This window comes from Drosophila albomicans, chromosome 3 (genome assembly GCF_009650485.2).
Source record: "Drosophila albomicans strain 15112-1751.03 chromosome 3, ASM965048v2, whole genome shotgun sequence".
NCBI lineage: Eukaryota > Metazoa > Arthropoda > Insecta > Diptera > Drosophilidae > Drosophila > Drosophila albomicans.
Window position 1 is genome coordinate 14,273,094 of NC_047629.2, and position 13,594 is coordinate 14,286,687.

At 33.0% G+C, this 13,594-nt stretch overlaps 1 long non-coding RNA gene across 1 annotated transcript in view; it reads left to right on the forward strand.

The window, feature by feature from the left end:
• Positions 1 to 9,581, forward strand: part of LOC127565593 (uncharacterized) — a 48,642-nt gene extending 39,061 nt beyond the window's left edge. Inside the window, exon 3 of the long non-coding RNA XR_007954924.1 lies at positions 9,498 to 9,581. This is a non-coding gene — a long non-coding RNA (uncharacterized LOC127565593). The remainder of the gene's footprint in view (positions 1 to 9,497) is intronic.
• The last annotated feature ends 4,013 nt before the right edge of the window (positions 9,582 to 13,594 follow it).

Consider the following 13,594-nt stretch of genomic DNA (forward strand, 5'->3'; position numbering starts at 1 on the left):
ACATGTCCAAAACGTAAAGAAAGCAAAGCCTAAAAAACGCACGACAACAACGTCAAGCAGACACAAGAATAATAAAAACCAAGAATACACCAGGGCGAGCATGCTCGACTCGCATATACCCATCAATTATTAACAAATATATAAGTACATTATAAAATCATGAACAATTTGAAAGAGTTTTAATATAATGTTTGGAAATTGTATATTATTGTAAAATTTGATAAATTATAACAACAAAAACAGCAAATTTTACTGACAATAAAGTTTTTTCTTTTCAATTGTTTTAACTATATTACTTCGATATTGAATGGAACAAATAGATGGAAGACGCAAAATCTGTGCAGCAGCGAGGCAACTTAGCAGCTTTTAATGGGTATAGGGTATGCAGCAAGAAAAAAAGGCTGCAACAAAAATAAAAGAAGAATTATAACCAAACATGTTTTTCACTCGACACTCGGCCTCAGCCTGGCCCCAACTTCATGAAGCTTCAGCCGCAAAGACGCAGCTTCAACTCCGGTTTCTTTACATACATACATATTTATGCATAGGTGTGTGTGCTTTCTTGAGCTGCGTGGCAATAAGTGTGCCTGAGTGCAAAAAAAAGTAAGAAAAGAAAAGAAGTTAAGTATCTGCCGCTTGTTGAAGTCAGCTTTGGACACCCGACAGCAATTGCTAAAAGGCTATAACAATTTGGTGAACTAAGGCAAGGCGACAGTCTTAAAATCGAATAAATGAATAATAAATTAAAATTCTGGATAATTTTCAATTGAAATTTGCAATTAAGGTTTCAATATTCATTAAACGGCAATGGAATAGCTCGAAATCCGATATTTGAGATCTATTTACATCAAACTTTTGTTCGAATTTTGTATTAAAACGAATTTATTTGACAAGGAAATTTACCAATCTAAATTATTAACACATAATCAAAACTAGTAATTACAGCAAATAAGAAATATTTATATTTCTTGAAAATCAGATATGGTTACAAATTTATTTATTGTTTGATCTGGCAAAAATAGAAAAAGTTAATTCAGAAATACTTTTGTATGGGGAAATATGGTATGTTTTGTACTCCATGGTATATTTGGAATGCAGTTCTATATATCTATACCAAATATCGCCTTTTTTATATATATATTTTTTGTAGTTTATCAATTTAGTATATTTTGCAGTCAAACACAGATGGCATTATCTTAGGTGAGTTTCTATACCCGCTTTTGGTATAACATTGTGTCTCCATGAAATGTATTTAGTATATTTTGCAATCGAACACAGATGGCATTATCTTAAGTCAGTTTTTATACCCGCTTTTGGTATAACTTTGTGTCTCCATGAAATGTACATATGTAACATCTAGATCTAAGAGAATATATGTAATAGAGAGATAATTTCGATAAAGCCACGCCCATTTCCGCCCCTGTTAGCGTTATTTTGAGGCTATGGTTATGAATTTTGACAATAATAAATAAATCCTGAAAATATTCTTGCGATCGGATAAAAATTGAAAAAATTTTTTTTTTAAAAATACTTTTGTATGGGGAAATACGGTATGTTTTGCATTTTATAGTATATTTGGAGTGTATTCAATATGCAAAATATAGCATTTGGTATATTTTTAATATTTTTGTTGATATATTAATTCGATATATCCTAAAATGAATACCGCACTGTTTTTCTTTTATGGTAGCGGGTATCTCACAGTCGAGCACACTTGAGCTGTAGCTTTCTTACTTGCTTCTTTTAAGGTGTGCACAAAAAGAGGCCTTCTTAACTGGCGAGCCAGTCTCCGGTGGAAAGATAACACCAGAGACTGGGACAGAAACAATCAGAGAGAGAGAGAGAGAGAGAGAGCGACAGGGAGTGAAGTTGAATCCGTTGGCCACTTGGCAAAAACTCCTTTTCATCCTCAAATCACATACAGTAGCAAAAAATTTCGACAGTTATTTACGATTAGCACAAAAGATACGAGACATGACATGCGCTGAGATGCCGCACTAAGATGCAGATGCTCACGGCCAAGATCGCTGCCAAGGAGCTGCACAGTCCAATGAGGCAGGGGGCCTCAGGGGGGCAGGGGGAGAAGGGAGAGTCGTCACTGCCTTTGGCTACTGTTGCATGCCAGCAGGAATTCACACAGCGGGTGAACAGAGCTTGGGCAGAACGACAACGACAACGAGAAGGAGTCCCAAAAAGCATCTCTGCTCTTTATTTATTATATTTTGTTTTGGTTTTGTCTGTTTTTTATTTGGTTTCGGATTGGCAATGTTCCCATTTTCTTACGGCGAATGGAGACGGAACTTCATTTTTATGAGCTTCGTTTGACGATCAATTAAATGCTTCTGACACTTTTGCAAAAACCTTTCTGGTCTTTGTCTTAAGCAAACACACAAAAAAAAGAAAAACAGTGAAACAAAGATAAATCATGCAGATTAAACAAAATCAAGGGGCTGTCGCAAAAATTTAGTCAAAACATATATAAATAATATTTACTTATTTTATTTTTGAATTCTATCTATATATCTTTGTTTGCGAACACAACATATAAAGTAATTGCTGATTTGCCTTAATAGTTTTACGATTTTGTTTAAGAATGTTTATGGAAAAATACAAATATATACTTATATAAACTTTAAATTTGGATTATTTAAACCAAATCAAAAAGAAACAAGTAAGAAAGCTACAGTCGAGTGTACTCGACTGTGAGATACCCGCTACCCATTTTGAATAAAAGCAATATATTTTGCGGTACTATTTTCAAAATCATCTTAACGAAAATATACACTTAGGAGGTGTTTAACAACGCTATAATTACCTTATCGAAATCATTTTAAAGTGAAATTTATAAGATGTTGCAGAGAGAAAGAAATAATTAGTTGACAATAAAAAGAGGCTGCCACACACATGAAAATTTTCTTCATTTTCACGATTGGAGACAAAAACACTGAGAGGAAGGAGGAAGAAAATTTATCGACTCATGCGTCCTGTTGCGTGCCATGCAATTTAATTGGGCTACTGGATAATGGGTAGGGAGGGGGCGTGGCAATTGCAGTTGCAGCTCTCTCCACCCGCCTGACTCGCTGCATTTGCGTGCATTTTAATACACTTTATCATTTGTCCGTTGTGCACTTTGTTTTATTATTTATATTTGCTATAATTTTCCGCGCTGCTTCGCCGCAAATAGTAGTTAAGGGTGCGGAGTACGACTGCTAGATACCACGTAATATGAAGCTAAGGCAAAGTCGGGACAACTTTCGATAGAAGAAGAAAAGATGTTCTTTTTTCAAATAGTTTTTTATTTACTTTATCATACTTTTTTATTTGAAAACTTTTCGACTTTTTTATTTGTTTTTATATTTTCATTATTGTTACTCTTAAGTTTATATTTTTTGTTTTTTTGTTTTCATTTATTATTATTTTGGTTATTTTAAATTTAAATTTTCTACATGCTTATCTAAATAATTGTTTTATTGACTTTTTTACTTACAAATTATTACTTCTTTATCTATGCTTTTATTGCTTTGATTATCACACTTACCCCGTTCTCTGTCAATTACAGGGTATTGCAAAGAGCAATAAAAAGCACAGAGAGCTAAAGTGAGGTGCGGTGGCAACCCTGAGGGAATGGGCGGGCTAAGTGGGAACGCAATAATTATAATTAAATGCATTTTTACGTGCCATTTTTCCGTTTGGATTTTTCTCTATGCAAATAAATAATTGTACACCTTTCCCGCGATGCGAGATACCCGCAATTAATTGCATTAAAGTTTTTGCATATTTCGAAAAAAATAACAAGAACAACAACAACAAAACCCTATAGAAAAATGCCACATATATCATTAAATGCATTGCAAAATTTAAGTATGCTATTTAATTTATGCTTTTTACATTCGGTTTATCAAAATATGTGCTTAATTACAAACTCGTATATTATATTGTTGTGCAATTTATAATCATTTGTTAATCTTTAATGTTTAATTAAGCAAATTTCTCGATTGGCAAATTGAATAAACAAAGCCAAATCAACTTTAGTTCTTTTATCACAGAAATTTATTCCGTATTGCAATTTTCTGTCTTTCTTTTTTATATTTTTTTTTTTGTTTATTGTAAGGTCAAAATTGCCTGAAATAAAAACGAAAGAGCGTAACAAATGCGAAATAAATTCAAATTGCTTTTGGCACCAAATCAAAATGCAGCACAAAAAATGTGCACGAGGAATGAACAGCAAAAGGAAATTGGTATGAAATATGCTAAAAGTGAAGCACAGAATATGAAGCTGGATCGAAAGCAACGAATACTCTATACGCTATCTTTCATGACAAATGAGAAATTTAACATTTCTGAATTGTTTAATATGTACTTTAAAAAATACTCAACACTTTTATTGCGTTTAATTTGCAGAAATACGTGATTAAGTGTTAGGAACACAGAAAAAAAGATGTGTCACAAACAAGAATACAAACTTAAATCAAGATTGTTTAATGTCAGAATTGAACCACGAACCAAGATTCTTGAATCAAGATCGAAATTCTCCAAAACATTTATAATGCAAATGAATACTTTCAAGAATGGAAAAATCTCAAAATTGAATCAAGAAGCCAACATCTTAAATCAAGATCAAACAATCTGAAATTTGGCTTGATTAAACAAAGTAAAAAATGATTGCTTGTTTTTTTTTTTTTTTTTTAAATATTTTTTGTTTTATATTATATAGTTACAATTAGGTTCTAATTTTAAAGGAAGGGAATTTTAACATTTTAAGAAACAGAAACAAAATTATTTAATTTTTAAGATCGATAAGTTCTTAAAATGAACTTAATTTCAATTTAGAATAAAACATTACTGACTCAAAATATTAATATTAAAATAAGATGCTTTTAATCTTGATTTAAGATTGTTTCAACCTAAAAATCTTTTTAGAAGATTGTTCTTTTAAAGATCAAAAGGTTCTTAAATCAAGATTTTTCAATCAAGATTGATTTTTCTCTGTGTGTTTTACGTGTTTATATTTATCTTTAAAGGAAGAAAGAGCGACAATTTGTTTGCCATAGCTGATGTGCTCTGTCTCGGAGGCCTTTCGCATGCATGTTAAAAGTAAAAATAAAAATGAAAAAAAATCATAAAAAATCAGTTTTAATAAACGTGTCAGGCAACAAAGAGGCAACGGTAGCTGCTACGTGTCCGTTCTCTGTATGTGTGTGTCAGTGTGTGTTAGTGTGGATGTGTGTGCGTGCATGCAACGCATTAATTATGAATTTAATTCACTGGGGCCGTTCGTTAGGGCAGCAGCAACATCAGCAACATCAACAACAGCAGCAGCAAGAACAGCAGCAACTATTGAGGGACAATCGCTTTGTTGCACTGTGGCAAGAGGGAGAAAAGGGGCGAAGGGGGCGGTTGCTTGGCCACTTGCGAGTTGCGGTCGCAACGGCAAAACGGCAGTTTGACGAGGGTCTGTGCGAAGGGGGCAGTGGTGGGGCACAATGTGGCAAGTGGCAAGTGGCAAAGTCAACAAATGTGCAGCGGACACAAAATTTTCTCAATACACAAACATGAGGCGAAGCCCGCGGCCAAATGGTGAGCAATCCGCATTCCCCCTTTTCTCCCCCTCTGCCAGTTGCCACATTTTTTTTTGGTTGCTGTTGCATTGTAATTTTTCATTGGAAATATCGCGCTACGCACTTGATTGCAGCATTTAATTAAAGCAACAGCAACAGCAACAGCAACAGCACAACAACTAAAACAACAAAATCCCGAGGCGAAGCGAACTGAAAACTGAACAACATGTTGCCAAGATATTTATGCGCAACACTTGACAGATTTATTTATGCGATGCTAAAGTCATATTATTCGTTGTTGTTGTTGATGTTGCTGTTGCTTTTTCTTGATTTTAGCCAACATTAAAACGAAGCCAACAACGAAAGAAGCGAAGTTGAGTTGTGAGGGAAATAAAACCGAGGGAAACCGCGACTTCAAGCATGTAAAATGTTGCAATTTAAATATTCTAGATTTATTTCAAGACATTTTTGAACTTAAGAAGTTCGTAGTTTTTGCCTCAAAATTTAAAGATAATTCAAATGTGATAGATCTTTTATTAGTTTTAAATCTTGTATGGTTTATGCAATAGAAAATACTACAAAAATCTGGCATTTAATCACAAAACATTGATTAAGGATCAAAAGATTGTTTGAAACGTTTTTTTAACTGGAATTTACGCTTACAAATTTTATTGCCAGATCGAAAAGTTTTTTAACTTAGATTTTTATTCTAGTTTAAAAAACCTAATTCGTTCTCTTTGTGTAGCAACTGAGTTTTCGATGACCTCATCACTAATCGTCAGACTTGTATCAAGCTAAGCACCAAAATATTTGTGGCTCTTTTCGACGCAATGATCTTTGCACATATATACAGCAATTATTAGTGAGCAAATATATTTTATTAATGTTTAAGTCTGGAGTCCAATATTCTTATCATAGCGGAAGGTGAAAATACATATTTGGATATTACATATAAGACACAATAAAACTGACCTCTTTCAATGGAGCATTTCAAAAATAATTCACTACTTTAAAAAGTCAATTGTATATTTATCAAGAACGCAACAATTGTACGAATACATCAAATATATAAATGATTATAAAACAAAGTCAAATTTCTCAATTTCATTTCATTTCATTCATTCATTTGTTCATCACTTCCTTGGGACGAATTAGCATCTTAATTTCTTAAAGATAAATAATACCGCGAAACTAATCTGCAAAACTTACTGAATTAAAAAAAGAAACACAATAAAATAATTATGTAAATTGTATCAGAAATAAAAATTTGATATTTTTACCTAATAAAAAAAGTTTTGAGCCACATGCCACTAAGCCAAAATTCCGAATTATTAACGCCATAATTGTGGTTGTCGCGATTGTGGTATCTCAACTCGTCTGTAGCAGTTCCACGGAATAAATCCAAAGTCAGTGCGTATCCACTGTCTTCATCAAATATTTGAAAGTCAGATATTTTGAGCGAATAAGACACTTCCATAATATTTCTTAAATCATTCTCAAGCAGAAACCTTTGCGATTCGTTGCCCAATCCCTATTGAAATTGTTTTCCAATGTTCTGTGGTATTTAGATATTATCACTAAATTTCTTAATATTTTCGTCTTGTTCAACGAAACTAGAATTAAGATTTTTGAATTGAAGATCGAAATTTTTATGAATATTCACAATTTCATGATACTTTTCCATTAGATCAGAATTTAATTCATTTAACTTATTTTTGTTAATTTTGTTGTCTGCTAACTCATTTCTAACCTGTCTAAAATAGTCAAGGAAAGGATTCACTGTTTTATAGTTTTAAATCCGGCACTGTTCTTTCATTTGTTGGTCGAATTCATATGTCTAATAAGAAGAAAATAAATACACTTAGCCCTCATTGTTATACACTGCTTTATGTAATTATTATTACCTTTCCTTCAACTGATGTTCCAAAGACAAATACTTTAGGTGTTATTAGTAAAAATATAAGAAAACTGTTTTTCATATTATTCTGCCCATTGCGAGTCTTTCGACTGCACTCAAACGAGATGAATACTTATGTAAATGGAACAAGTAAGAAAGCTACAGTCGAGTGTACTCGACTGTGAGATACCCGCTACCCATTTTGAATAAAAGAAATATATTTTGCGGTATTTTCTCAAAATATACCGAATATACTACAAAAATACTAAAATATATCAAATGGTATATTTGGTATATCGACATAGTACCGCATTCAAAATATACCATAGACGGCACAATATACCAGATTGTCAGCCAAAGCAACTAAGACCCCTAGTAAGTAGGCGTTTTTGTCCATACAAAAGTATTTCTTTAATAACTTCGACAATTTTTATCTGATCGATGATTTTCAGGAATCATAACTACTACAGTAGTTATTGTATATACCAAAATTTGTAACTCTAGCCATAAAATTACGCTTGTTATTCGATTTTTTTGATTTGCGGGGGCGGAAGTGGGCGTGGCAAAAATTTGAAACAAACTTGATCTGCGTGCAAACATAACAAATGCTGTCGAAAATTATAGCTCTATCCCTTATAGTCTCTGAGATCCAGTGTTTCATACGGACGGACGGACAGACACACAGACGGACAGACGGACAGACGGACAGACGGACATGGCTAGATCGTCTCGGCTGTTGATGCTGATCAAGAATATATATACTTTATAGGGTCGGAGATGCCTCCTTCTACCTGTTACATACATTTCCTGCCAGCACAAAGTTATAATACTCTTCTACCCTATGAGTAGCGGGTATAAAAATCTTAAATCTACAAATAAATCAGCTCTTAATATTTAATCTGTGTTATTATAAACGCAAGCAAATGGTCCATTAATGATAACAGATAGACTCTCATCGGGTTAACAGATTGTGTGATCTCAATTTAATAAAAGTTTTATTATGTTCATTAGATGCTGCTACTTCAACGAGTTTATTAATTTAATCTGTTTATTGAACATTTGGAAAAGAAACAAATATGTGTAGATCATTTACAATATTACCTTAATATTCAAGGTTTGACTGAAAGGATATATACAGCATAATCATTAGTTTACTTACTTTTTAGTATTTGCACCACTATTGAAAGCATCTAAAGAACATAAAATTAAAAAAAAAACTGATCTATTTCAACTTTAAAAATAAATCGATGCATTAAACAGCCGTTTTATTATTCAGATCGCATTTTCTTAATGCACTAATTATATATAAATGATTACATAAATGAGTATTGGAATTTCGGCTCTTCAATTGCTCACTTCTTCATCGCTTCTTTGGGGCGAATTAGCATCTTTGCTTCTTTCAATATATTTTGTCGGTACCAATAAAAATTTTCCCCATATGGTGCATTTAAATTACTGCATAAGAAAAAACAAAAATCAATAATTATGTGTATTCCATCGAAAATAACAATTTGCAATATTTACCCATTAAAACATTTCGCGTACCACCAGCCACTTTTGTAATATTTCGCACAATTGACTTTTAAATGCGTATCGTTGTCGCGATCGAATGTTGTGAATTTCATGTTTTTAGAGTATCTCATCGCATCCTGAATAATAGTTCCATCGAATTTACCCAATCTCAGTGCGTATCCACTGTCTTCATCAGATATTTTGAATTCATCATAGCGAGCGTTGTAGATACTTCCATTCAGAGTAACCAAATGAATGTAAAGTTCGTGACGCTCCAAGCTTGTGATACGATGTATTTTCTCGAGTCCGAGGAAGAAATCACTATCAAGGGAACCGAAACCTTTGCGATACGTTGCCCAATCCCTATTGAAACTCTCATTTCCCCCAACTCGCTGTTGTATTACAATCCATCCAGGTCCAGCTAACTGACTATCGCATAAAACATCAAAGAAACCTATCCCAGAAACATTGAGTTGATGAAGATCTGAATCTCCAAATGGGATGCAAGAAGTGGGACTTAACTTATCAAGTTCAGATTGACATAACTGATTTTCTTTCACTTTATCTATTAGCTTAGTTTGACTATCTTTTAGTTGCAATTCAATTCTTTTCTGCTGTTCTCTAATATTCTCTGATGTCTTGTTCAATGTGTCAATTTCAGATTGACATAACTGAATATCTTTATCTTGCTTAATTAATTTAGATTTACTCTGCTTTAATTTCAACTCAAGTGTTTGCTGATGCTCTGTTATATTTTGAATATTCTCACTAAATCTTTTTATTTTTTCATCTTTTTCAATTAAACTAGAATTAAGATTTTTGAATTGAAGTTCGCAATTTTCTAAGTTAGTGGACTTCTTAGCTAATTCTCCTTTTAATTTCACAATAATATTTTGTTGCGAATTAATCTCAGATTCTAATTTCTCAACTTTATTTTGACTCAATTGCAAATCGTTTTCCCCTTTAAGTACTTTGTTTTTATACTCATCTAATAAAGATGCCTCCTTCATAACTTTTTCATGAATTCTTGCAATTTCATGATACTTTTCCATAAGATCAGAATTTAATTCATTTAACTTATTTTCCTTAATTTCTTTGTCTTCTAACTCATTTCGAACCTGCCTGAAATAATCAAGCAACGGTTTCACGGTTTTATAATTATGAATCCGGCACTTTTTTTCCATTTCTCGGTCGAGTTCACATGTCTGATGAGAAGAAAATGTAAACATTCTTAGCACACACTGTTCTACACTGCTTTATGTAAATGTTCTCACCTCTTCGAAGGCAGTTGTGGTCACCAAATATATTTGAAGTAGTATCAAGAAAATAACTGAGTTGATTTTTATTTTGCACATTTTGAATATTTCGACTGCACACTTAAAAGATGAATTTGAAACTAAAAGCCTAATTTAAATCGACGAAGAATTCAGTTTTGAGTAGCAGAGTGATTTTCGAGCTAACACGTGATCAACGGATGTGGGTTCAGCTCAAAAGTTCGTAGTGGGAGAAATGGTGATAGCAAATAAAGTCTCTTTTAATGTCGAGAGAACCGACACTGTCAATTTTCTGTCGCCTGTCTAAGAGAGGCTTCTTGATAATGAAATTAGAAGTGGCGGCAACTTGTTCGTGATTTATTTTTTTTCAAATTATGGGTATAAATTGTGTGTAATAAAATTGCATTGTAATATTAGAGAAGAGAAATTCATGCTAAGTTACATCACAGCGCATTGTATCTATGGCACTATAAATGGGCCAATATATTTTATAATATCACATAGATTTAACGCCCACTCTCTCTCTCTCTCTCTGTCTTTCTCTCTTTTCATAGGTGTATGCCGAGTTCAGCCTTCGTCTATATCACCGTCTTCATTTACTGAGAGTGCTTCAATTGCTTATCGCCGCAATGGTGACGCTGACTTTAGAGGCAGCTTAAAATATATTTCAAGGTTAAAATTTATTTAGTCAACAATTTTTACATAAGTATTGAACAGAAGAAAAAACAAGACGTATAAAAAAGCTTAGTAATCCCGATACTCGGACACTTTCCGAATTCTATACTAAGGGTTCTGATTAAATATGTATGTATAAAAATATATACGTGGTATATATATTTTATGTGTGTGAAGATGCATCCTTCTGCCTGTTACGCTTTAAAAGTGAAAGGTTTAAAAATCCGAAGCTTTGCATAATTCTTTCAACCCAAATATTGAATAGGAAAATAATTCCACGAATTTATACATTTTTATTTTCTGTTCATATTTTGGTCGCCTTGAATAAATATTGAAATGTCTGTCAGCCCACGAGAACTTGTGAATATTTGAATTTCTGGCAAACCCCAAAAACATCGGATCATCTTTTTCTACATTTCTGTATTTCGATTTTGATTTTTATTTCTGGCACCCAATTCCACAGGCTTCGATTAGGCCTCGTTGCTGGTGCATCGAAGTTGCCCCCATAAATCACAACACATTTTCTATGTTTCTCTTCTTTCTTCTATAATTTTTTTTTTTTGGCAACTTAAATTTTAATTAAAATAGAATGAAAGAGCCTAGAGCCTAGGCTCTGACGCCTCAATGCTAACCCAGTTCATATAAAAACTGGAAATTTTCGTGTGGCAGCGACTATCGAAGTGTGGATACACTCTCCCATAGTGAAAGTGAAATTTATTCAAGTGAACACAATGAAATGAAGTTTGGTTGATTGAAAGCTCTAAAATAACTGACTTTAAAAATAATAGTAAATATGAAGGTTTCGTTTACTAAAAGATGCAGCTCAAGGAATCGTTTTGTGCCAAGCGTAACAAAGAGCGACAATTTTTCAAAAATGCTGAAAATCTGTTGTTAGTTTCAAAAATACATTGCCACATTTTTGTAGCGCTTGCATATATTTTGGATACAACATAATTATATTGGAAGCTGGCCCATAAATCAAAGGCGTTGACTGTGGCAAAGGGAAGCGGAGGAAGTGGCAGGCAAAAGACAAACGAAACGGAGGCGTTGCCACGATGCACTTCGACAATGCAACGAATGACCGTGTGGCCGGGTGACCGGGCGGGCGGCAAATGCAATGCGATGCGATGCGATGCGGCGTGTGGAAACATCTCTCAACATTTGGCAGCATGTGGCAAGAACGCGAACTCAAAACGCTCCGCTGCAACAAGCGTCGACGATGAAAATGATTTATGTTCCAAGTTGCAGTTGCAGTCTGTCTGCTCGTCTGGACAAATAGACAGAGAGAAAGAGAGAGAGAGAGAGAGAGAGAGAGAGAGAGTCTGAGGTCTACATCTTTTAACCAGCTGCGCAGCTGCGGTTGCACAACAAATTGATATATTTCTCTTAATTTACCAATTGCTGGCAACATATTTATTACACATAAGAAGCAACAGCAACTAAACAGATGGTCAAGACTAGGCACGACATAATTCCTAATTGCATGTACTGAAAAGCGATCTAAAAATGTATAAAAAGAACAACTATATAAAATAACTCAACAATTGCTGAGATTTAGTCAATTTCCTTGCACATAATATGCAAATATATTACTATCCCAACTTTATGATTGAAGTTTTATGATTTCACATAGAGAACAAAATCTAGTTTAAAAAGTAGATTGAAAATCTTGATTTAAGATTTTTTCAATTCTTAAAAAAAACAATCTTGAAAAAAGATTTTTAGTTTGAAAAATCTTAAATCAAAATTTTATAAACTATATTTAGATTTTAAGATTAAAATCTTGATTTAAGAATGTTTAATGTTAGTTTGAAAAGAAAATTGCAAATCTTGATCTTAGACTTTTTCGATCTTAAAAAAGAAAAACAGAATTTTGTTCGTGTTTTTTAAAAAGTTTGAATCCCCTTTCTTTAGAATTAGAACCTTATGTTTAGTGTTGTTGCTGTTAGTTGAGGAAGTAGAGATTCTATTGTATTTTTCAAAAACTGTGCTTGAAAATGAAATAAGATCTATGTACATACATATGTCTAAAAAGAACTAAATCACAAAAAAATAACAATTTCAAAGAACAACCAAATCAATTGTTTAATTAATAAAAGATTTATGTGGTTTCCTCAAGCTCATTGTATATAAAGTGAAAATGGATTTGCATGTGTCTAAAAAAAACATAACTTGTATAGAATTACAACTCTATAAATTGAATAATTGATAGAAGATTTATGCAATTTTTTGAAGTAATTGCAACGAGATTACAGTTCTACAAAGCAATCAAATCCATTGATTAATTAGTATATGATTTATGGGATTTTTAATTGTCGAACTTCAAAGTCAACACAAATTAACTATAAAAAATAAACAAATTGACAGACTTCTCGGAATATTTTGTTGCTGAGTACAGATAAGACGCAGTTCTATGCTGCGTGTTTACTATACGAGCAATATTTAATAATTTATGTTCATTTGATTTAGTTTTATTTTATGCTGTGACGCGCTCTGTCCAATGATCCATTTGTCGGCCTGAAATATTACAAATTGGGTTCGGTTTCAGGTCAGCCAGCTTGAGGGATGAGTAAGGTCAGGCGAGCAAGTCGTAAACTAAAATTTGTTATTTATTTAGCAACGCGTTGACATTAGAATGGGGCAAGTAGCATAAATTTTCCTATATTATTCACTTGATG